Source organism: Pinus tabuliformis, chromosome 4_2 (genome assembly GCF_031772625.1).
Source record: "Pinus tabuliformis cultivar Carrire ecotype Pingquan chromosome 4_2, CPIR1, whole genome shotgun sequence".
Classification (NCBI taxonomy): domain Eukaryota; kingdom Viridiplantae; phylum Streptophyta; class Pinopsida; order Pinales; family Pinaceae; genus Pinus; species Pinus tabuliformis.
Window position 1 is genome coordinate 576,850,728 of NC_142304.1, and position 24,263 is coordinate 576,874,990.

Consider the following 24,263-nt stretch of genomic DNA (forward strand, 5'->3'; position numbering starts at 1 on the left):
ACCATAGTAGTACTATCGATGGACGCATCGCTGAATCTACCGTACTCCCTATGATAGGATGACCTCCTTTTGATCTGGGATCGATGATATTGATTTAGGATCAGTGAGAGTGGTTCATACTCTGAGACTGACTTTGGGTTAGTGAAGGATGGTATGATACATCCTCGATCATTTCTTCTTTTTCATAGTTCGAGCAAAGCAAAGCAGAGCAGAGTAGAGCAGAGTGGAGTCAAGTTGTACAAGACAGAGCATTTGATGGATGGATTGCAGCGACGGTCTGACGGATTGCAGATAAAGTTCTCCCTAGTTGAGAGGGAGTGTTAAAATTGGCAACTAAGGCCAAACTCCATGTGGATCACCTTATTTATGGCTTTTGATATTTTTCCTAGATTCCTTTCATCGAGAGGTGTAGGATTGATCTAAAGATCATTCGATTCTGATAAGTATTTATGGAGATATGAATTTATTTTGATTATGGACAAATTGTCAAGGTCGGCCAACAAACTTATGTAGGCTCAGAAGCCCAACAGTCATGTCTATTCATTCTCAACGTTTGCATATAAATACAAGGAGCATTCTCCTCATTTGAAAAATTCAGTTCACTCAACTTCTCTCTCTCTCTCTCTCCTATGCATAAAAGAAGCCTTTCCCTCTCACACATGTGGCTAAAAGGAAGATGTCCCAGGGCAAGGAAGATGTGGAAAGAAGGACGCTAGGGCAGCAGGTCATGTCTTTGACCAACGTTGACCAAGCGTTGACCTTCTAGAAGTGCGGATTGGGTGTGCTTGCCTCTCCTAGGCAGGTCGCAACTTTTGGCACGAAAATCGAGGTGATCTGACCTTTGGTTTGACCGGTGTTGATACAAGGGCACTTTCCCAACCACTCTATCTAATATTTATATATTAGATAACTATATCAAATGTACTCCAAGATAGGTTCATTTTCATCTACCATATAGTAGATCTTTGTTAACACGGTGTTCTTAAAATAAGGGTTCTCATTAAAGAAAAAATCTAATTTGAAGCCTTTCTCATCATCAAGGCGAGACCATTTTATATCCTTCAAGAACTTCAGGGCATCTTCATCACGTTCTGTAATCTGAACTCTCAAAATCTCATTATTGGTCATGGCAGTATGCCAAAACTCAAGGACACCCTTTTCTTCAATATTGTCTTCCTTCGAAGCTTGTGCTGTTTTCTCCTCTTTATTATCTTGAATATCGGTTATTCCGTTCACAATATCATGGCGCTTATTGTACAAAGGTTCATACATATTCTGATATTTCGCCTCCAATGCTGCTTTCTCTTCCAAAAACTTGGACAGTAGCTCATCATGTTCAACCTGCATTTTTTGCAATGTTTCTACTCGCTTCTTTATTTTGGGAGGTAATGATTCAATACATCCGGAAGAGGTTCCAACAAAAGTTTGCAACTTGTCCTTTAAAGCATTTACCAGACCTGAATGTCTGGATGCCTTGCCACCTTGAAGAGCATTAGCGAGACTAGACATGTCAATAAGGGGCTTCTGTTCGTCTTTTCCAACATTTTCCGCCTTGTTATGATATTGTTCATCTGGATCATTATCTATTACATCTTTGTGTTCATTATCATTATTTTGAACAAAATCTTCTTGATCTATATCAGCATTATCAGAATCATTATCTTGGTCTAGATAATCCTCAGCTAGATCATCTCCCTTATTATTGATCTTGTTTCGACATTCTTTAACTTCTGCAAAAGATTTTTCTAGTCGTTGAATTGCTTCTTGAATACTAAACTGTTCAAAGTAATCAGGATATGCATGCAATGGCACATTGTGCTGCGTACAACGTTCGAAGACCCGCATGATTATATCGTGTGCCATGGCTCTGATATCACTGTAGCATAAAAACTTATGCTGAAGCACGAAAAGACTGATAGCTTGAAGATTTAATTATAAAAATACACACAGGTATTTAAAATAATTGTTTATTATTATATAAAATATGTATGAGATGATTTGAATGTACAATGAGGACCTTGCTTTTATACCCCAGCAGGGGGACCTTTCGTGAATGGGCATGTCTTCTAGACATGCCTTTTCACTTAATTTAATGACTAATTAGCCTAAATAATATTTTTTTTTTTTTTTCACATGTGGTTCACGGATACCCATGGTCAATGGGCAGCCGCTACGTCCACGAAATAACTGGGCGCTCGACCCCGAAGGGGAGCACACCCCTCGGCCTATACTGACCTGACCCCAAGAGCTTTCGGGATTTGACCCTGTGACCTCCCGATTGGCGAGGCACTGTTTTGACCGATTGAGCTAACTCTTGGGGCTTCCCTAAATAATATTTAATAATTTAATATTTATATCTATTTTATTTAGCTAATTGTTATGAATTATATTCATAACAACCCTTCTTTAGATGTTATTTTCTCCTCCCCAATCCATTATTCAAGGTAATCAACCTGAGGGTCATTCTTCTTCATATCCTCTCGTCCTAACTTTCCCTTGACTTCATCGCCCTTGAATATTGGCACTGGCCTTCACATCCCTCCATCATCACTTCTTCTGTTTTCTTCGAAAACCCAATAACTCATTCCTTGGGGTTATTGGTGATCTCACCTTGCTCCTTATTGTTTATGCCCCATTGAGTTTTAGGGGAGCCACTCTTGAAGTTGGAGAGTCAGCCTAAAGAGGTAGGTTATGTTGCTGAGGAAATGGTGGGCGACCTATTGAGGTTCCACTTAGATTGTATGGCGTGGGTTGGAGCTTTCATCACTTTAACTTACAATTTGAGTGAGAATAGGGCATAATTGGAGACTAAATGAAAATATTGTGGCTAGGAAAGTCCTAGGTATTGTATGAGAAATTGCAAATACCAGATTAACCCATGGCTTGTGACTGATGAGGTGACACCAAATGATTAAAGTCTGCATTTGGGTTTTTACTAAATTTTACATCAAGGCAACAAAAATCTAACCTTGGGCCCTCAAAACCAAAACAAATGCACTAGTTCAATTGCACTACACCTTCTTTCACTCCTGGTTATTCCAATGAAAATTCATTTAGTGAATGTGGATGTTTGTGATTGATGGACTCTAGAACCAACCTCTCACTTGTTTTTAATTTGTTTGGTTCATTTGGTGACTATTGGATGCATGAGACAAATCAATTCAATTTATGTTAGAGGTTGCTTGGAGGCATTGACTACAATCTATATATTTCTCGCACATTATACATAGGCATATGTCATTACAATTGCCATGTTAACCATTTAAATAGCCAAGTTGGAGGTATTGACTATATTTTTCTCTCACATGTGCTTCCTTGTAAGAGGCCATAGGTTCAAAATCAGAGCGGGGTAGAGTATGTACATCATCATAGACTTAGCAGTCAAATCGCGATGTGGAGGTGGATCACTTTTCCTGCAAACAAGGGGATCTCATCCACCAATTTGGTGTCTAGCTTGGTCGTGACCTTAAAATTAGATTATTATCATCATTATTACTAAGTAAATATCAATCTTTGTACAATGGGTAATGTATTTACCTAAAGCATTGTTGGTTGGAAGATTTTCATAATAGTATGTGCAGAACAAGAATGCACTAGTGTCTTTTACTTTCTTCTATTCTTGGGACTATTGGATTTTTGTAGCTATGGTCAGTCTTCATATTGTATAATCTAGCCCTTCAAATATATGTGTTGATAAATTTCATGACATGTTCTTCATGTATTTTTCAAAAGAAAGAATTTTAATTTTTAATTTAAAATATTTTGGCATTAAAGAAGTCAAGTTGGATTAGCCCTATTGTGGCACACATTCGGCCTCCTAAGAAAGATATATATATATATCTATATATATATATATAATGTCATTCAACCTCCTCTCCTTGACACCATTCGACCTCAACCAATAACATCTTCTGATCCAAGCATAAGAGGAACAAAACAAGAAGGGTGAAGACAAGAAGAAGCAATTCCCTCTCCAAGTTTGACCTCGCACGTGTGACATTCTCTCTCTGTTGACTTAGCACGTGTGATGAATTTCAGGGCATATTTGGCAGCAAGTCCAAGTTTTCTAAGACCAGGAGGAGGCCGAAATTTGGCCCTAGCAGAGCAAAGCAGGCCGAGACTTTTGGGCAACATCTTGACTTGATTTGAAGACATTTTGACCAGGGATCTCTTGTTGGTCTATTTGGCATCATTTTGACTAGGAAAGATCAATTGCATCTCTTGTTGAATTGAAAGATTTCTCCAAGAAAAAGGTTGCTAGAAATTTTCCCCAAGTGGATTTTCCCATGGTAAAATTCTGTGTCTCATGTGTTTGGCTGTCTTTTTATGATCCTACTCTCATTTATTGTTTCTACTGTTGAGATCTTTTGTGTAATTGCTTTATGATGAATGTGAACATAAGAAAAAATAACTTAAGAAATCATATGAAGTAATTATTAAATTAGTTTTTATTTGAAAAATTCAACACGGTATCGGAGCATGGGTTATAGAGCAACCATTAAGGGAATTTCCAGAACCAATTCTATACCAAGTTGAAGAAAGTTTGAAGCTACTAAGAAAGGAAGATCATTTGGTTCCAAGAATAATCAATTTTTAATGAAGCCGAGATTCGCTGGTGGAAGCTTTAATGTTTATAGAAAAAGGGCCGAAGCCCTAAATTTTGGGCCTCAATCCATCTGTTAAAGGACTGAAAGACCTCAGATTGATAGTACAAAGACAGAGGATGCCTCAATTTGGTTGCAGAAGGTTGAGAAGGCCTCAGGACTAATGGTAGAAGGCAGAGTGGCTTCATAGATGACCTTAGAGAATCCAAAATGTCACAGTTAAGAGCAACTTACAAGTTGTTTTGGTTTGTAATCCTTTTGTGGTACATTCAGGTCACAAATTTGACTGATGTTTCATAAGACCATGTCAACAAGAAGGCAGGTTATAATCCCGACTTGGATCATTAAAACATACCTTGTTTATAGGAGCATGAACTTATGATGGAAGATGCCTTGTCTTGTACCGACGTGATCGTGAGTGTATTGAAGATCTGAGCCTCTATGACTAAGGTCGAGGAGTCTCAGGAAGTAGCGAAAAGAAGTTCGAAAATATCTCTGTTTGAGAATAAGCCAACAAAAAAGTCACCTTTTGTGCGTGAAGTCTACTTTTAATTCTTAAATTGTGAAAGAGATTGGATTGATGTTTAATGACAAGTTTGAAGTGTTCCCCTTGAAGATTTGTTTTGGCTACTAGGTTTGATAAAAGATACAAATCATATTTTTTAAAGGACTTTGTTTCATACAAAGCACAATACACATTGTTTCCATGGAAGCACATTATAGTGATGGGTTGTTCAAAGATGAGTATGAGGCCTCAAAATACAGACCTATAAAGAGATCAACAAAGCTATAAGTCTACGGTTTGATGCTTGGAATGAAAGGAATGTATTGTCGCTTTAGCTACATACCATGATTGAGATCAAAGGTTTTATTTTGGGAACATTCTTGTAAACTTCTGCTGGAGGAAATTATCACCAAATAGTTTTATCAGTGAATATTATTGGACTTGTATCAAAGTTGTTTTCATGAGAAATTAGATAGGACTTTGATCTAGTCAGATCATAGGACCAGGGCTGATCTATTCGAAATAAGGAAACAGGATAACTGCCTCTAATGTACATACTCGAAGAAAGCACACCTTGATGGAGCTAGATTGCTTTTGACATGACAAGCTTACAATGAAGAAGAGGCTGAGTTCCCTTTCAAGTTTGAAGACCAAAATCCTCTCAAGAAAGATGAGTCATTTGTAGATCTTGATGTGTCCTTATTATTACGACTACTAGGATGAAGGTCAAGCTCTTGGGTTAGAAAAAGTCAAACTCAATGTTTATCTAGTTGCAATCAGGCATGGAAACTCTATGGCTTTTGATAAGGAAAGGAGAAATTGCACATTACAAAGTCTGTTGGACTAGCAAAAGGTGTAAAATGAGTATTGTAAACCTAGGGTTTATAAATCTTAGAAGTATTGGATGTGGAAACCCTAGGGTTTGTGGATAAAACCTTAGATTATTGTTTTTGCTGAAAGAAGAAACCCTAGTTCATGCAAGGAAGGAATGACATCATGCTGATGATGACGACAAGGTTGATAAATTTACAAGATTGTTGCAAATGCCAAGATCAAGAGGCAACTAACATCTCACTATAATCCTCAAAAGATAAGTATTTTATATCTCTCTTACTTAATTATTATTGTCGTTATTGTTAGCCTCTTGTCCTTGTTTCTTTTGCTGGGTTGTAATCATTCTTCCATGGCATTCTAGTGACGATTGAAGGTACATAGTAAACGCTGGCAAGGCTCTAGCATTAGAGGAAAGTAGTGGAAGAACGAAGCAAATCTTGTGACAAGAAGACTCTCCCATAATCAATGATTTGTGTTGAGAGATCTTGTACTAGATGAGATTCGAGCTTAGGAGTAGACAAATCAACAAGTTTGAAGTATAACTTGATTGTGTCGAAAGGAAGTCAGTGATGACTTTCAAATAGATCTACAAGATTTAGCAACAGATGGCAACATAGAGCGAAATTTGAGATTAGAGAGTTCTCCTTGAAAGAGGGAGAGGATCATCAAAAGACATTTGCTCTACTTGACAAGACTCATGTGTTAGAGGGAGTAATTGTGGCTCTTTCGTAACAGAAGGAGCAATCAGGGAGCCTTAGCTTTAGAGGGAGTTGACCTTTGAATTCGAGATGAAGGTCCTAGATTTGATGCGTTATCTCCTTGAAGCATACTATTGAGATCCCTTGGAGATTTTTGGGGTGATGGGCTATCATTAAAATTGTCAGGCTAGCTAGCTGATATGCTACAATAACTAGAAAGCAACAATGGCATATGGAGCAACAAGGATTGCTGCAACATGATCTGTTTCAGAAAGAGCACCTAGTTAGGTAACCAGAAAGTAGTTGATTAGATTATGGTTGAGCCAAGGCATGTGGCTCAACATGTTTTGAAATACTAGCATGGTATAGTTGGTTATGGCACAACCAATTATGGTTTGAGATATGTCTCAAACAATGAAGTACAACTGTAGGGATACACAAATTCAGATTGGGCAGAGAGTGCAAAAGACATAAAGAGTTCATCAGGATATTGCTTCAGTTTGGGCTCCGTTATGATTTCTTGGATGAGAAGGAAGCAAATATCTGTCGCACTCAGTACTGTAGAGATCGAGTATATTGCAACTTGGTTGGTAAGTTGAGAAGAAATATGGCTTCAAAAACTACTTGCAGGATTGTTTGACCAAGTGCATGTGACGACCATGATTGCAGGTCAAAGAATAGTGAGATATTGTACCAAGACATGGTACAAAAGGAAGCAGCGTGGCTCCTGTACTATTCTACAGTCAAGTAGATTACTGACAAAGCCTCTGTCCCAGGGTTAAGTTTGTATACTTAAGGGACAAACTTAGATTGGTTGAGAATGCTTCCCTCAGTCAGAGGGAGTGTTGATGTTGTTGCATCAAAGGGCAAACATTCTCCCTAGGTCAGAACATAGGCAAGTCAAAGTATTGACCAGAGGCCTCAAAATGTGGCTAGGGAGAACGACCTAGAGAGCATCAAGGCTTGGAATTCTCCCTAGGTGGGCGAGTGAGTGCCTTTAGCATCAAGCAAGAGAGTTACCATTCATTTAGCATGCAGGAATGGTAATAGCCTGGGGTTTCACCATAGGTCACAGGTGTTGACTAGGCTCAAAATGACAACTTGGGTAATTGGTGAATTGCTCCAAGTGACGACTTGTTGAGCATGATGTTGATGCAGGATGCTTTCCACAGGTAGTGAATTGACACATCAACTTAACTAGCACATTCAGGGATAATCATTCTCACTGGGTCAAGTATGTTGACCAGGATTAGGAAGAATGGCCCAACAGAGGACAAACATTCTTCTTGAGTCAAGAGTTTGACTAGAAGAATGGTCCTAGAGGCCCATAATTACTCAGTTGAGTAAGTGCCTTTCAACATTAGGCTCAAAGTACTCTTGAGATAAGTTGAGTGAGCCCATTTAGCATCATCGCCTAGAGTGAAGGCTTTGGATTTCAAACAACCACCAAAAGTCGGTGACTACATAGGAGAATTTTTTTCCTAGATTTGTCTTTAGCCGACAACCATCAACCCCCTACAACCCTCATTGTAGCTAATATATTGTGCCTTTTCATCTTCGCGCCCTGAGCTAGTCGTATGTTCCCTCACCCATCTGTTGAGAGAATATGTTTGAAGGTGAGTAACCCAATCCTAAAGGTATGTTTTTCGTTGTGAAATCGAGTGCTTAAGCTTGTTTTTCTTTGGGCATGCATTATTGGGTGACTTGAAAGAAGGAAGGGTTTTGATTGTCATCATGTTCCCTCACCTTAAATGGGGGGTTAATCCTCAATCCTAGTCCCATGGGATCTCCCCTATTGGCTTATAGATTTATGAAGGGCACTACTTATGAAACCTCGATTTTGGTAGCGTGGTCTCGTTTTCCTAGTTCTCATTTTTCACTCCCCTCCGCACATTACAAGCCCTATTTCATCGTCTTCCCTCTCTAGGTCGACAAGGCATTGGTACATCCCCTCCCCTTTCCCACATGTTTGGGTCGGGCCTGGAAATGTTGCCCAGAGGTTGATGTAGCTAAAAAAAGGGGGTTAAATGCATATCGTGGCCACAAGCAAGAAACAAAAGAAAAGAAAATAATAAAATGCAAAAGATGGCCAAGATATTATATTAGCACGTTGGCAAAAGCCAAACATGAGCTCTATCGTTTCATTATGACCATCACCCTGGTTCTTAGGGCCCCATGAGTGCCCCCACATCAACCCTTGGTGGGTAGTGAACTGCCCCACCTTAAGTGGGTAATAACTGCTTATATCATACATAATATGCTCTCATTTCTTGGAGCCCCAAGCAGTAGTACAAAGAAAACTCAAGAAAAGGCAAAAGGCAAATGAAGGAGGGTGGAAAAACAAAGTTCGGGGTAACTCATGTATCCATGATTGCTCCCTCCTACATAGTTACACCTAAATATGTGGACATCCCTCATCATTAACACCCTTGAACCCATGGCATTTGGCTTTGAGACCCTTGTGTCCCTATCCATCACATCGTTGTTCACATGACCCTTATCAATTGAAGGACGTACCTAGGACCTGTCTTCCCGTTAGGGGTTGGGAACACCTAATATGGTTGTTTATTAGCCACTCCTACCTAGGGAGGTAACATTATTACAATTTACAAGCTAAAGCCCCAAATTTGGAAGGGAATCCCATTATGAAGTCTCAATGTGCCCTTGATTAACAAGCTTGGTTCACTTAGATGCATTAATGAATAATTGTACCTAATGGTGAGGAAGCACATTGGATCTTAATTAGCAAGTTGTTTCATCATGGGCTAGGCAACTTAACTGGGGCCCAAGCCCACCAGAGGATCATATTGACACCCCTAGGGGATGCGTTGAGAGACATGGTACTTTATCACTTGGTAGAGCATCATTTCATGCCATGGGCACCCTCAGCACCTTGAACCTTCATCAATTTGTTCATTGCCCCACATTATTCATGAGATGATGCACTTGGACCAGTCTGCCCCGATTGACTTAGCATGATCATGGAAACTGATCCAAGGCCCAAAGGAGGTTTGTCTCATCTTTGAGGCTTGGGAGCGCAGGCACAATCATCAAAGCCCTCATTCGGAGCAGTCTACAGGCTTATCTCTCTTCAGGAGACCCATGAGACCAGTGTTTGTGCCCCAAACCCACTATGGGGCACCACATGATGACTTGCATGGAAAATTAGGGGCCATCTGCTAATTCATCTTTATTGGAGCCCTCTCTCTCATCATGGCACTTAGAGGAGTCAACGTGGCCCTCCAATGTCGCTACATCTTCATGATGTCATTAACTCGTCTTGCATATGGATGGCTTATTCATAACTTGTGATATCTACTTGGCCGGCTTGTGATCAAGGCTTGTTTTTGAGCACATTATTTTATAATTTTGGGGGCTCATTAGGCTAATTCGTTTTAGAGAGACTCATATAAATAGAAGTGAGTCTCATTGGTGAGAACTCATCATGATCACTTGGATTCTTCTCTTGTAGAAAGAAACCTACACTTTTTCTTTGGAGACTATTAGAGATTCTTTGATGCATTTTAATTTTTGACATTTGGAGCTGAAATTTTCGATCTTCTTTGGAGCTATCTCATGATTTGTGGATGGATATATCATATTGTCATCTTGTAAGTGCAACTAGGTTATACCTAATGTATGGAATTGTTACAACTAGGTTAATACTATTGTGCGCTAATTGTTGAAAATCGTTGTTGGAAAGCTTCTTGGTTGGCAATTGCATATGACACTGATTGTATGGCAATGATGAATGTTCCTAGTGGATGAAATTTTGTTTTTTTGTTTTTTTCCATAAAATTTCATGAATCTTGGGTGGGTAAATGTTAAAGGTTGGTTGCTAGGGAATCAATCTTTAGCCTCCTTAAGGACGATTTTGGCCAATTTTGAATCATCTTAGACTCCATAGCTCAAAGGACTATGCACACGTCCAAGATGTTTCATGATCAACTCCTCTTTTCTCTTTTTTTAAAACTTTCGGCCCCTTTCCTAGGACAGCTAGCTAGGGCATCAAGCAAAATCCTTTAGAGAGTGAGTATTTGGATTCCATTCGGACAAAAATCTTCTTTGAGGTTTTGTCCAGAGGATCTCCAATTTTGGTTGATTTCTCATGGTAATTCATCCATAAATTCTTGTGCCCTATGTGTGCCCTAGAAGGGAAACCTAGCTTGTATTTCCTTGGATAGGTGGCTTTCTTGAGGGTTGTATGAGCCTTGTATTCAATGGAATAAATCATAAGAAACCCTTTCTCTTCCCTTGCCTTGACCTAGTGAGTACCTTGGAAGCATTTCTTCCCACGATTATTCATAAAACCCTAGGTCTAACACAAGTCTTTCTTAGGTCTCTCAAAGAGAGTGAAGAGCCTTTGGGAAGTGTCAAATCATCACATAGAGCTTCTTTGAGAGGTCCTACCTCATCTCTTAGAGTCTTGACCTTAGGAATACCTATTATCATCATCATATCTAAAACCCTAGGTCTTGATCTCTTCATCTTAAAGCCTTTCTTAGAGAGCGTGTTAGCTTCCTTGAAGCATTAAGCCATTGTTGTGTCTCTCCTTGAATGGGCTTGGTGGAATCACTTCATACCTGTATCATTGATTTACCAATCTTAAGTGATTCCCTTCCTACCTAGACTCCTCCCATCAATGAAAGTCCGTAAAGAGTAAGGGATCTTGAATAAGGTGACAATGGGTCATTGTCCCATTGTTGTCACTTAGTCTAGTAGCTGTTCCTTAGGTTTCCCTTCCTTGGGGCCCTACTAGATTGTATGGTAACTGGACCAGAATACTCAAATAGATTGAGTGTGTCCCTAGAGTTTCACCACTAGTTAGAGAGAATGACCAAGGTGATGGTGAACTGAGACTAGTCAATATACCATGGGTCAGAGGCATCGACCAGTGTAGGAAAGACTCTAGCTCAACTCTATAGATCCCAAATAATGTAGGGAAGAGAGGTCACCTTTGCTTTACCCCAATGGTGTCGTTAATAAAATTTGACACTTTATGTATTATACAAAGGTGACCAAGAATGAACTCAACGAGACAAATAATAAGCATGCTAAGGTTCTTTAAGATGCCAATGTCCCTAAGCATCTCCCGCGAGACCAAGTCAAAATCTTTTCAAAAGTCAACAAAGCAACCTAATTTTTCAAACAACAATGTATCACTTCCTCAAGGTAGGCTGAAAGGGTGAGGATATGATCAATGATCTAGCGCTCCAGTAGAAAACCTGCCATCCTCTGGCTCAACAATGTCTCCTATCAAGTGAAGGATGATAGCGGGGACTTAGAGAATGTGTGGTCCGTCATGATCAACTAGGCATTTTGGATTTCCACTAGACCCCAATTTATGAATTAAGTGAATAGTATGATGGAAACATTTTTACTGAATACCCAAGCAAGCAACATGGCTAAAATAAATTAGAAGTATAAAAAACAAAATAATGTATACCATTTTTGAAGGACTTGACTTTGAACCCCTCCTCACTTGTCACTCTACTGATATTCACCACCTAATTGCTAGCTATATATCAATATAAAAGAACCAATGAAATGATGATGGAAGAGGTGATTAGAATGGGAGGTTGCCCAAGTACATTGTAAAGGACGGTCATATGGGTGAACATGGATCGAAGGTCAGGGTTAGAAGTACACAAAATGGTTGGGAAATAGGATGTGCCAAAAAGTTTTGGGTGCGTTAGAATTTCCCAAACCTAGCACCTGGTAATCGGTTCCCAACAATTATTAACTGAGTGAATACACGACCAAGTTCCTACCCAAAAATATTTAGCGGAAGCAAAATTACTCTATTTGCATCACATACATAAATAGAATTCTACCCAATCAACAAATTTTCATTAATAAATTAGACACAAAGCTTACCTGGGCTCACGTCCTGGGATAATGGGCCAAATGAGAAAATACAAATTACAAAACTGATCACCAGCCTCTTTGCACTCTCTTGGACTCAACATATGCTCACTGAGATGCCTCTCTCAATCTTGCGCTGTTGTTGTGTCTTAGCCTCAACACTTAGGCTCAATTTATAACTTTCCTAAGCTAAGATTCATGAGCAAAATTAGCTCATCAACTTAACTGAAGATAAGTGGCTTTACTTTAGTTAACTATCTTGTCTTTAGCTTTTTCTACTTTAACTCAAGTACAACTCATAAATTTAGCTTGCTTTACATTCACATCTCATGCATGTCACATGCAACACATTCGCATTTGTGCAACTCAGTTGTGCACTCTGCATGTCACATGCAAGCTCCTAATGAGGCAAATCAAGGTCTTTCTAGTCAAGACACAAGACTAGAAGTGCCTTCTGAGCTACAAAACTCAATGGAGTGCAAGACAAAAGAACACATGCAACAAACATCCTCTATGAGACAAATATGTGTTTTTTGTGGCAAAGGAGGCAATGATCAGATGTATGATATGTGGGTAAGAGGAGTGGTCACAAAAGGAGTGACAGGCTACCTATAAGATATCTACCAATAACAATATAACATGTCCCCGTTGATTTTTCAAAGGTCTTCTAATCTGATAATTACTTCTTATGATTTCTTAAGTTAATTTTTCCTATGTTCATTTTCATCATAAAGCAATTACAAAGAACATTTCAACAGTAGAAACAATAAATGAGCATAGGATCATAAAGAGACAATCAAATACACGAGACAAAGAATTTTACTTTTGGAAAACCCACTTGTGGGAAAAACCCAACAACCTTTTCCATAGAGAAATCTTTCAATTCAACAAGAGATACAACTGATCTTTCCTAATCAAAATGAAGTCAAACAGACAAGCAAGTGACCCCTAGTCAAACCTGGTCAAAGTGTCTTCAAATCAAGTCAAGTTGCTGCCCAAAAGTCTCAGCCTGTTTTGCTTTGCTAGGGCCAAATTTCGGTCTCCTCCTGATGTCAGAAAACTTGGACCTATTGCCAAATATGCCTAGAAATCTGTCACACATGTGAAGTCAATAGAGAGAGAATGTCACGTGTGAGGTCAAACTTGGAGAGAGAAATGATTCTTCTTGTCTTCAAGGAGAGGAGGCCAAATGACATATACATATCTTTCTTAAGAGGTTGAATGGGTGTCGACACAATAGGTTTGGGCCGACTTGACAAAGTGGAGGCTAACTCAACAACTTTAATGCCAAAATATTTGAAATTGAAAATTCAAATTCTTTCTTTTGAAAAAGACATGAAGAACATGTCTTGAAATTTATCAATACATATATTTGAAGGGCTAAATTATACAATAGGAAGACCGACCATAGCTACAAAAATCCAACAGTCCCTCTTAGTTAGGGAGGTATTCATAATGACTTCTTTAGATGTTCTCTTTTTGAAAAATTTCTCTAAGAAAAGGTTATAACAATTATTCATTAGCATCAACATCATTCAAGTACCATAATCTTGGTCAGTGATTCTGACTCGTGGTAAATTAACAACATCAACTAGTCACCATAACTCTGGTGAGTACCTCTGACCATAATTCTGGTCGGTACCTCTGACCATAATTCTGGTCGGTACCTCTGACCTATGGTGCATCATTAGCATCACCTAGTCACCATGATTTGGCCTTGTCACCAAGCTCCACATTAACATCTCTGCTCCCCCCTGGTCATGTTTGTGAAGAAGTCCCACGATCCTGTCATGTGACGAGATGCACCAGTGTCCATGAACTAGACACCTCACGAAATCGTTCCAGAAAGGCAAGATACTAGGGCGAAGTTTTTATCAAACTTCTTCGCCATCTCCTCCGTCTGTGCAACAACAAGCTTAGCAGTCTTACCCTTGCCCTTCTTTTTGTTAGGACTTTGATTGGAAAAATGCCTGAACTTATGACAAGCAAAGCATTTAACTTTGCTCATGTCCTTTTCCTTCTTGTTCTGTGAAGATGCTCCTACACCTTGGTTTTGCTTGGCCTTCGCTTTGCCTTTTTTCGCTTGTGCAACAAGTCCAGCTTTATCCATCTCCCCGCTGCCCTTTCGTTGTCCTTCGGTCAAAGAATTTTCCCTTAGCTCCTTCTGGGTGAAATCATCCCATAGCCAACTCCAATGAGGACGCTGTTAATGTGTAAGGGTCCCATCCACAAAAGTGGACCATTGTTTCACGCACCCCTTTAGAGCAACTTTGACGAGATTTGAACCATGCATAGTTTCCCCACAACTGCAAGCTCATCATGAGCTTGCTGGACTTTTGTGAAATAGGAAGTCACGGTCTTAGACCTGCCCATTTAATGATGTTTAAATTTTCTTGCAGCACCATTTTCCCATTCTCGTTTGTACTTTGATAAAGACTGGTTAGAGCTACCCACATTTGTCTACTGGTGTCCTTCCCTGATATGTAAGGAATTATATGATCTCTCACACCATCCAGAATTATGCAACTCACTTTCATATCCTTGGTTTTGTGTTATGTTGCTTGTACCAGATCCAAAGGAACTTGCGCATCTCTTCCTACTAAATCCCATAGATCATTCACGGTAAAATCTAGGTAATTCTCTCCTTCCAGGGGTTGAAATTTTACACCCCATCCATTCTGTCTTCATATCTCAAACTGTTTAATGGTGCCATCTTTGTAGATCAACCACAAGCCCAAAACCTAGGTGCAATTTTTTTAGAAATAATTCTGATGATGGAAAAAGGAAAACTCGTCGCTGCAAGCCCTCGTGATCTTAGATCTCTCTTTCAGAGTCTTTTAGATTGCTTTGATACCATGTTAAATTTCTAATACTAGGTAGATTTATTTTGTTACAACAATTTAATTTGTCCCCAATTTATTATTTATTTATCCAAATAATAATTGAATCACCAAAAAAAATTAAAATCAATGGTGTCTTTAACTTCTAGAATTAAAAATATGCAGTGGAAATAAACCAGGGAGATGAATCGCACATTTCAAAATTATTTAACCCACAAACAATTCTGTCATTTCATTATCTAAAAAATCTTTTTTTTTTGACCCACAGAGATACAAGGAGAAATACAATTTGGAACCTACAACTTGGCTCCCTCATAATGAATTCTGCCCAGATATATTGGCCTTAAGGAAATCTGCCTCCAGATGAAATCGCTCTTAAGAAATCGGCCTCCAACAATTGGATCTACATCGTCCACTAACTCGATCTGTGCCCTACCACTAATGCGCACTGAAAAGTCCCCAACACTCCAACCACTCGGCCTCCTCCAGACAAACTTGATCTCCTTCTGACAACTCGGCCCTACAATCTCCTCCAACTTGCCCTTCTTGGATTCGCTCAAACCTACTCACACTTCTCATCTATGCATTGGTCACTAAGCTACTCACATTGCAGAGAGAATCACTCTCTCTCGTGATGACTCACTCACACACTTGTGCTCTTTGTTGTGTCTTCACCTCCGTTGCTAGCCTCTATTTATAATTTTCATTGAGTCCAAATCCCTATCCCCAATCTCCCCTCTAGAAACATCTTGAATCTTCCTTCTAAAACCATCTCAAAGATTCATTTTAGAAAAACATCTTGAAGGTCAATGGTGGAGATTATTTCTAAGTCACTTAAATAATTAAATTATTTGTCCTTAGAAAATAACTTAATAGTCCACAATAATTAATTGACTTTAATTATTGTACTTTTCCCGAGTTAAACTTAGGAAATAAGACATAAATCACTAGAAGAGGCAAATAATGTCTTCCACATGCTAAGACACCAAGCAATTCTAGAAGACCTTCCGATGCTACTCACATCAACACTACTTGGCACCTTGTTTTTTGGAGGAACTTTCCTAGATGGACCTTCACATAGGCAATGTTGGTTCTTAGAGGTTTCCTCCCTCCTTCAATCCCTTTAAATCTTCATTGAGCACCTTCCTTCCTTCCTTTAGGTATGCTTTGGGTTCTCCTATCCAACTTTTTTGTCCAAAAGGAGGAGATTGATAAGGCAGTTAGAGATAACATTTATTGACAACTTATCAATTTATTTTGATTTTCCCTCCACTATCTCTTGGCCTGTATGTCATAAGGTTCATCGAACTTCAACCTTGAGGTTCGAATTTTGGCAAACCTTAAAGAATTTTTGAGGTTTGACGAACCTCCTCGAACCTTCTCTAACTTGATGAGTTAGAGAAATACTTAAGAAGAAAAAACATAATGGTGATGGTTGCCTTTTACATTGTATCTCTATTGAGGCTTTGTGAGACAAATATAGATTAACTTTACATAGCTTAGATACTTTTGGACTTCATTAGTTGTGCTATTAGAGTCAAGTATGTATGTCCCCCTGCATGACTTTGTTGGGGATAAACATTGATGAGCCAAAGGAATACTTAAGGAGAATAAACATATTGATGATGATTTCCTTTTGCATTGTTTCTCGATTGAGGCTTTATGAGACAATTATTGGTCAATTTTGCATAGCTCAAGGACTTTTGGGCTTCATTTGTTTTACTATTGTTGGTTTTTGGGCAGCTGTGGGAGGTATTCCCTAGCGGCAAGTCGGCTAAATTAAAAGGAGGGAAATTAAGTTTAAATTTAAATTCAATTTGGTCAAGTTGACCCCATAGTATAAATCGGCCCAGCTAACTTGGGCGCACTAAAATCACTATAAATAGATGACCGAACCTCTCATTTGGTCACTCACTCATGACACATTCATTCTCTCTCCTTCACATGTGGGAAGCAGTCTGAGGAAGAGGCCTAATATTTCTGAGGAGCCGAGTTTTTGAGCAGCTGAATTTTTTGACCAGCTTTGACCTACGCCGACCAAGGATTTTTGGGCAGGGTTTAACAGAGTGTAATAACCGAAAAACTGAAATACAGAAACAGTAAATAATTTAAAGCAGGTACCTACCTGAACTGCTACCTGCTCTGGTGTAGTTGATGCTGCTGTGGCTACTTTGCTCCAATTACCGGGAGACCAATTCCACCCAGCCAGACTGAGCAGATCCTCACTGCTCAATCCAGTAAACTTCTCAACAAAAGCTCACTATCCCCCGTGCCCAGAACCTCAGAATGATTAAGCTCTTCCAATGGTTGACTTTCTTTCCTTCTGAATTCCTCCTCCTGGTTTTCCTCCATTCTTCACCCCCCCTTCTTAGCTCATTTCTGCGGTTTATAACTGCGGGTTTGGCGGTGGCTGCCCTCCCACCTGCTGCTTTCCTTCCTACCGCCACGCCTGTGCATGTGTTTTGAGACCATCAGATATTTTGTAATGACCTTGGGTACTGAAATACATTCACGCTTTATTAATCTGTGATCACATTTTATTATATTGTTTATATATGTACTTTATATAACAAAGTCTGATTTATATGTCTTTTTCTTTTTTTATATAAGGTTTAATTTATATTTATATTTATTATAAAGTTTGGTTTATATTTATTTTAATATGAAGTTTATTCATATTTGTTTTAATATAAAGTTTAGAACTTTATATTAGTTATTTTTTATATTATTATTTAACTTTTATTCTATTCTATTAATATGATTTTTATGATTATTCAGAAGCATATAATATATATGTATATATATTCCTCTTGATCTAACCATACATTACGCGATGTTGATGAACGAGTAGAACTTCTTTCCTCAGAAGAGTCATGGTATTTAGTACTTATAATCAATTTAGTATAAAATACTAGTGCGGTGTATGCGACACATGCATATGTAGCTATCATATGCATGTACCGTATACCTGCTGTTATGCTTGCGTTCTTTGCATTTATAGATGGGTCGTTGCATACCCTCCCCCTTCAGAAAACTTCGTCCCGAAGCTTTTTTATTTATTTTTTATCTTATTTGATTATTTATGATAGTAATTAGTACCCCCTTCTTCAGTTTTAAAATTTTATTTTAATATCAAGAGACTATAAAATTAGAGTTTTAGGTTTATGATTTTAATGGACATGACTTGCCCTATCCAGGTTCTCAAGCTATTCTAAAATCATCCTATCCTTCCTAATCTCTTCCGCTCCCATCCTATCCATCCTCTACTGGAGTATGCCATGGCGTCAGTTTTACTGACCTAACCATTCATAAACTCTAAGGTGACAACGTCAGTTATACCAACCTGATTCCAGTAGGCATCCGACAGTTATCATCACACGTCTAGGGGAGCGTGATTCACACAGTTCGCCCATGACTCCAGGGTTCAGAGGATAAACGGTGGGTAACACCTCCACCCCTCCCAGTGGAATTAGGGCTAATACCCTATCATAGAATCACTTTGAGCTTTAATTGTTCTGAGGTTCTATATTTCAGTTTTCGGTTCTTACACATGCTTATATAACAAAGTCTGATTTATATGTCTTTTTCTTTTTTAATATAAGGTTTAATTTATATTTATATTTATTATAAAGTTTGGCATATGAAGTTTATTCATATTTGTTTTAATATAAAGTTTAGAACTTTATATTAGTTATTTTTTATATTATTATTTAACCTTTATTCTATTCTATTAATATTATTTTTATCATTATTCTGAAGCATATAATATATATGTATATATATTCCTCTTGATCTAACCATACATTACGCGATGTTGATGAACGAGTAGAACTACTTTTCCCAGAAGAGTCATGGTATTTAGTACTTATAATCAATCTAGTATAAAATATTAGTGCAGTGTATGCGACACATGCATATGTAGCTATCATATGCATGTACCGTATACCTGCTATTATGCTTGCGTTCTTTGTATTTATAGATGGGTTGTTACACCGAGCTTCTAGGCAGTTTCAGATGGTCAAATTTCAGCCTGTTTTTGGGCAATTTGACTGCAGGTTGATTGACTTTCTGGCCAGTTGCAGATGGCTGAATTTCGGCTTGTTTGATCCGGTGTGCCTGATGCTTTATTTTCGTCTGGGTTGACCAAGTTTGACTTGTGAATATCAGTTTGTACTTTTGCTGAATTGAACAATTTCTCATAAGAAAAGATTGTTGGGTTTTTCCCGAGGTTGGGTTTTCCCAGGGGAATTGTGTCTCTTTTGTGCTTGGCTGTCTCTTTATGATCCTACTGTCATTATTGCATTACTGTTGAGATTTTCTATGTATCATTGCTTATATATATATAGATATATATATATATATCTATGTGTAAGTGTGACATAAGTTAACGTGATTAATAAATCATTGAAAAATAATTATTAAATTAGAATATCAATTTCTTTTAAGAAAATTCAACATGGTATCAGAGCGAGGTTAAGAGAACAACCAAGAAGAGGCGAAGGGTTGTTGGACGAATCAAGGAAGGGTTGTTTAGGGATAGTCTGTGCCCTAGTTTAGGTTGTAGACCCTATGATGACCTTCTGTTGGAGCTCAATTTCACTTGATTATCTCAAGCAATTTGTCTGGCCTGTGTAGTCAAGCAAATCAGAAGGAAGGAGCCCAAGTTTCAAAGACAGTTTGGGCTTAATTATTTTTACCTTTAATTGATAGTTCTCTCTGGAACTTCTCTATGGCCAGTCAGAGACCTATTTCGGAGGTTTGATCAAAATCTGATGTCACTTTTTTGGCCTTCTGAAGCAAACAGCTTGAGGGCTCCCTTTGAGACAATTCTAAGACTATTCTCTGTGGCAGAATATATTTGTTCTTGAGGACTACTTTGGCACCCTTTTGAGGCAGATTTACTGAGCATATTCTTGCACTGTTTTAGGGCCTTCCTGAGGCTCGGATCAATGACATTTTGAACTTTTTTTTTAAGGCCTGTTCTTCGGCCAATCTCAAACTGGCCTATCGTTATTTTCAACCTATCTTTGAGGTTGTTTCAAGATCTATCTTTCGGTCTTCCTGAAACCATGTACTGGGTCAGGATCCGAGTTATCCATAAGGCTGATTTCGAAGCATACTTGAGGCATAATTTCGGTTCTGTTGAAGGCTGATCAAGGTCATGATTAGGGACGAGTCTGAATTTGTTTCAAGGTATGTTTCCAACCCTACATGATGCAGACCTTTGGTGCATGATATTGGAACCCCTCTTGAAGACTACACCAAGACTTGTTTAAGGTCTTAGGCATACCTTTGACAACCTTCTTAAGGGAATTTTTGGGGATTGTTTTTGAGGCACAATTCAGGCTGATTTAAGGCCGATTCAAATATAGGACTAAGGCAGTATAAGACAATATTTAGCTGAGGATGCATGGCTGCAATACTATGCTTGTGTGGTTGCATGGTCAATTAAGAAGTTGTTGGAATCATGTCTATGATACTATAACATTGTGTAAGAACTCAGTATGATTGAGTGAGGTTGTGTATTGCTGAAGCTTCTGTGTATTGATGAGCTAGAGTCTGCACTCATTAGGATCTATTGCTGCTACCAGGTGTCTTGTTGAAGAACTTCAAGATTGTAATGTATTGCTAGTACTACTGATATAAGAGAAATATCAGAGTATGCTTTTTGATGTCATAATTGAGGTCTGCTGATCTATGACAAAGTATTACGTTCATATTATTCATGGTTTTGACAGTAAATTTTGATGAGCAAAGCTGCGTGGGTAATTATCTTGGTCTTAAGGGATTGTGAAACCCTAGAACGAGACCTAGAGTGCCTAATGCCAGTACTCAGTTCATCTTCCTGTTAGATGTCTTAGCTTGCAAGTTGAGCCGTTGGTGTGGCTGGATAACTCGAAGATTAAGAAACCCTAGCTCATACAGTTCATGCAAGGAAGGAAAGAAAAGCTACATGCATTAGCAGCTGATAATGAGGACAAAGATGAGCATTTCTAGATTGTAGTGATTTCTGCAAGTAGGCAAGGATCAAGAGGGAGTTGACAATTCTCTACAATCCTCAGATCAAAAGATAAGTACTTCATATCTTACTTCATTGATTATTATTACTTTATTATTGGTTAGCCTCTTGTCATTGTATCTTTTGCTTGGTTAATCGTTTCCTCCATGGCCTCCTAATGAGGTTTGTAGGTACATTGTGAAGGTTGTCAAGGCAATGATTCTGATGGCAGATGGAAGGCTGAAGCATCAGGAAGAGAAAAGCAAAATTTTGTGGCAATAGGAAGAGCAAAGGAAAATTTTGTGGCAATAGGATTCTCGTAGGATCGAGCATAAACTCGAGAAGAGTAATTTGAGTTCGAGAGGGAGAAATTGCACAGTCTTCCAAGTGGATATACTAGATCAAGCATGCAGTAGATGGCAACATAGAGAAGTACAAGGCAAGGTTCATGGCAATAGGGTTCTCCTAGAAAGAGGGAGAGGACTAGTAAGAAACATTTTCTCCAGTCGCCAGATATACTTCTATTAGAATTGCTTCTATTATGCGTTGGAAATTGCATTAGATGGATGTGAAAACCATTTCCTCAATGCAGTGATTGAGGAAGAACTATATATAGAACAACCTCAGGGCTTTGAGGTACACGAGAAGGAGTCTCATGTTTGCAGACTGAAAAAGGTTTTGTACAGATGCAAGCAAGCACATTGGGCTTGGTATTCTCGGATTGATGGATACCTGATGAGTCTTGGTTTCACCAAGAGTAATGCCAATCCTAACCTTTATGAAAAGGTTGTTAAAGGTGAGCCTGCGATCTTGTGACTGGTTTCTGACGGGAGCAGGACTTACGTGATAGAGGGAGCAACAGTGGCGGGAAGATTTGCTTCCGTGATAAAGGAAGCAGTCAAGATTACCATAGGAAGCCCTGCTCCAAAGGGAGTTGACCTCTGAGTTCGAGATGAGGATCTAGATTTTATGCATTCCTTCTTTGGTCAAGGGAAGTATACTATTGAGATCCTTCAGAGATTTGGGATGATGGACTATGAGTCCATGGCCACTTCCATGTTGACCAATCTGAGGAAGCTGAGTGGCTCTAGCTCAGATTCATATTTGAAGAATCCCTCCATGTATTGACGTTTGATCGGATCCTTGACGTATCTAGTTAATACTAGACCTGATATTTGCTTTGCAATGAGCACTCTGAGCCAGTTCATGGTGGAACCTAGGCATGCACATTGGCTTGCGGCAAAGCATGCGTTGAAATATTTGCGTGGTACAATCAGTTATGGATTGAGATATATCTCAAATGGTGAAGTACAACTGTAGGGGTACACAGATTCCAATTGGATAGGAAGTGTTGAGGACAGGAATAACACATCGGGATGTTGTTTTAGTTTGGGCGCTGCTATGATATCTTGGATTAGCAGGAAGCAGACATCTGTCACACTCAACACTTTAGAGGCTTAGTATATTGTAGCTAGTTTAGCGAGTTGTGAAGCAGAGTGGCTTCGAAAGCTGCTCACAAGATTGTTTGATCAGGTGTTGGAGATGATTGTGATATATTTAAATCAAAGTTGTGTGAAGCTTTTAGAAAGTCCAGTTTTCCATGATAGGTCGAAGCACATTGAGATCAAGTACCACTACATTCGAGACATGTTACATAAGGGAGCAATGAGGCTCCAATACATTTCTACGCATGAGTAGGTTGTTGACATTCTCACAAAGCCTTTGTCTGAGATGAAGTTTGTCTAGTTCAGGGACAAACTTAGAGTGGTTGAGAATGCCTCCCTCATTGAGAGGGAGTGTTGATGTTGTAGCATCAGGGTAGACATTCTCCCTAGGTCAAGGCCCAAGGGTATTGATTGGGTGCCATGTAATGTGGCTAGGGAGATTGGCCTAGAGAGCATCAAGGTTCAAAGTTCTCCGCCGGTTAGAAGGTTCTAACAATATTACTAATGGTCACTTGGTTGGTGGCTAGAGTGAGTGCCTCAAAGCATCAAGGAAGTATTTTTTCCATTCAAGTGGAATGTGACAACATGGGGGAGTGGTAAATGGGCTCAGGGTTTCACCAATTGGTCAGGGAGAATCGCCTTGGTTCCAAATTTCCAAGAGACGACTTGGTTAGTTGGTGACCCAGGATTTGTTTTGTTTTTACCTCGGTTAGTGGGTACCTGACCATATTGCCAAAGGGTATTTGGCTAGTGGGTAACTAGATGTTGATACATGATGCTTTCCACATGGTTCTGGAATACAACATGAAGTGGATGGATACACTAACATAGCAGGGTCATTCAATCTTTTCTTGGGATGGAGAAATTGTTTAACAAAGTAGACATTTGAGGAAGTCAAGGTGAATACCTCCCTAGCTAAGAGGGAGTGTTGATTTTTGGATAGGTGTGGGAGGTATTCCCCAACTACAAGTCAACTAAATTGGAAGGAGGGAAATTAAATTCAAATTGATCAAGTCGGCTCCAAAGTATAGGTTGGCCCAAATAAAGGACGTGCCACTTGGGCACATTAAAATCACTATAAATAGACAATCAAACCTCTCATTTGGTCACTCACTCATGAGTCAGTGACACATTCATTATGTCTCCCTTGCACGTGGGAAGTAGTCATAGGAAGAGCCTGACTATTTCAGAGGAGCCGATTTTTTGAGCAGTCGAATTTTTTGACCATCTTTGAACTGCGTTGACCAAGCTCTAGGTAGAGTTTGACCGAGTTTTTGGGTAGTTTCAGGGTGCTGAATTTTGGCCTGATTCCAGGCAATTTGAGTGCAGGTTGACCAAATTTTTGGCCAATTGGAGAAAGCTGAATTTTGACTTGTTTGACCAGGTGTGACCAATGCTTTATTTTGGTCTGGATTGACCAAGTTTGACTTGTGAATATCAGATTGTACTTTTGCTGAACTAGACAATTTCTCCT

At 39.0% G+C, this 24,263-nt stretch overlaps 1 protein-coding gene and 1 pseudogene across 3 annotated transcripts in view; one reads left to right on the top strand and one right to left on the bottom strand.

The window, feature by feature from the left end:
- The window catches only part of LOC149170617 (translation elongation factor Ts (EF-Ts)), a 177,530-nt gene that overhangs the window by 48,911 nt on the left and 104,356 nt on the right, over positions 1 to 24,263 (top strand). The gene's annotated exons all lie outside the window — the stretch shown is intronic.
- Positions 916 to 1,863, bottom strand: LOC149170618 (nucleosome assembly protein 1;2 pseudogene; annotated as a pseudogene).